We start from the raw sequence: 2,538 nt of genomic DNA, 5'->3' as shown, positions 1-2,538 counted from the left end.
CTTAGGTTTTTTCTGCAATCTTTATGATTTTTTTCCCCGCTATTCAAAAATGACTGCTTAAAAAGTATGATATATGGTGTATGGGTAAAGAAGCTGAGAACAGTAAAAAAGGGGAAATGAAATGCTTATTTATATTAATACATACCTTTAAAGTATGAGGAATGTCTAGTTTTGTTTTGTTTGCTTGTTATTTTGAGTTGCAAAATTTGAGACAAAAAAAATATGGTTATACTGGCAGTGCTTCTGTTCTCATCTCTTAAGGATATAATTGCAGATGAAAATATGAAGTACATCTCTATCTGTTTATGTAAGACCTTTGGCAGTACACTGCAAAGCACCTACAGACCACCAACTTTTTGCAAGTAAGCATCCCAGCCAGCCACTCTGTACATCTCTGCTGCAGGTTGGGGGCTGATAAAATTCCATGCTCTACAATGATGATGTCTGAGTCCCTTGTGCAGATCACCTTGTGAGGTGCTGAGTACTGCGAACCAAGGCTATCACCACCAGCATCCATTTGGACACCAGGTATAAAGTGAGGAAATTCTGATTTACTGCTTACTCTTAAGCTAGAAATGAAACCAAAGACAAAATCGGACAGTTCCTCGACAAGTTTTTCTTCAGCTGTTATGTAGTTGCCAGTGTACCTTGAGAGCTCATTTCGGCAATCAAAATGCACCCTCTTTGGAAAGGAATTCCAATTTCTTTTAATACCTTCACAACCCAAGGTCCAGGAACCACATGTGAATTTACTATGTTAGACCTGGATGCAATTTTATAAAAGCCATCTTCATATTGATGTTTTTACAGTATGTCCTATGTCTGCATATTTGCAGTCTTCCAAAAACAGAAACTGATGTTGATCTGCAAGAGCTCTTAATTCCATCACAGCCTCATGTGTGAAGTCACTAAGAATATCAATATGCGTCTTCGAGATACAGATGCTAGGTCCTAATGTGAAAGCCAGTTGCAGAACCTCTTTGGAGTTGGTAACGTCGACTGACAAGCACAACTGCTCTGTTTTTGTTCTATCAAGTGGAGGAGCCACACTGCCAACGGGTGTACGTTGGGTAAAAGAGCTCGGTCACTGAATCTCAATTCTTTGCAAATCTTCACTGGGGCAACACCATTGGTCATTTTAGAGATGACAATATTATGGTCCTCTAGAAACATCATGACTTTTGCCAACATGTCGACATCAACCTTACCCTCTTGGTTGAAGATCTACAGCAGTTTTGTTAGAGTACACACAGGATGTAGATGCATGCCATGGGCCTTCAAGTTAGCCTTTCCACCTTCCTCTCTGTCAATAAGAACAATGGCATTGGTCACCTTCAGTACCACTTACTGGAGAACTACTGCAGGAACATTGGTATTCAATTAGTTGAACAGATGCCTGTAGCCAGGGGTAAAGCAGTGTATGGAACACCACACACATATTCACACTTTATCGCCACATCTTTAGCAGTTTGAAAAATAAGACTGGAAACCTGGTTCATAAGGTCAGGATGAGATACGATACCGCGTGGGTCAAAGTAGACTGGGGAGAGGAGGGCACTCTTAAGATTGAAGCTGCCGAACTTAACAGCCTCGATCTCAAAGAGTCAGAGAGCCAGCGCCTCCATTCCTGCGACTAATGGATGAGTAGATGTGAAAAAGAGAGAGAGAGAGAGACACCTTGCGAGAAATGTCTAGTTATTTCTTAGAACTATGTCTTTATGTATTGCTGAAATTGTATGCTACTTTTGTATTTAATTAATTGTAAACCTAAGAAATATTTCATTTTTTTCTTTTTATGCAGATCAATGGCACCAACTATTGGGGTAATGTACTTTATAAGTTCGTTTTTGCAGTGATGTTCCATAACTTTAGATTTGGAGGATCCACACCCAAGAACAGATTGCTACAGTTACTAACACACCTAGGCACACATCAGTACAGAAATTCACATACCCAGCTACTCACAGAAGGAGGTACTCACATACAAGTTCACACTGATACAGCTACTGACACACCTAGACACCCATTGATACAGACACTGGCACACCCAACTGCACACCAATACAGCCACTGACACATCCAGCTAAACACTAATACATCCAATAACACACCCAGGCACACAGTGACACACCAAGGGACTAACCAATGCAGACACTGACTAAACCAGGCATACAGAATTGCAGACACTGGCACAGCCAGCCAAACATGAATGTATCAAATAACACACCCAGACACACACAGACATACACATTAATCTAAGATTAGTGTCCCCTTCTCTCGTCGTTCTTTCTTGGCTGTCAAAAAAGGCTTTAAGCTTTAATTTTCATCAAAATGTGGCTACTTCTCCATTTAGGCGGGATTTATCGAAAGTAGGTGTTGGGATAAAGCCTAGTTCTTTGTTGAAAACTGTGGTTTGATCTTCGTTCAAGGGAAAGTCGGTCAGGTTTAAAGATCAACAATTGTTGTGGCTCGCTCCTGGGAGTTGATCTTTGGTTTTCTTTCTGGTCTGAACTCCCAAGTAGACATAATCAAATGTCC

At 40.7% G+C, this 2,538-nt stretch overlaps 1 pseudogene; it reads right to left on the bottom strand.

The window, feature by feature from the left end:
* Window positions 1-338: 338 nt before the first annotated feature.
* Window positions 339-1,625, bottom strand: LOC147684172 (uridine 5'-monophosphate synthase pseudogene; annotated as a pseudogene).
* Between the last annotated feature and the right edge of the window lie 913 nt (window positions 1,626-2,538).

This window comes from Lissotriton vulgaris, chromosome 11, assembly GCF_964263255.1.
Source record: "Lissotriton vulgaris chromosome 11, aLisVul1.2, whole genome shotgun sequence".
Classification (NCBI taxonomy): Eukaryota; Metazoa; Chordata; class Amphibia; order Caudata; family Salamandridae; genus Lissotriton; species Lissotriton vulgaris.
This window is presented reverse-complemented; position numbering and strand designations above follow the sequence as displayed.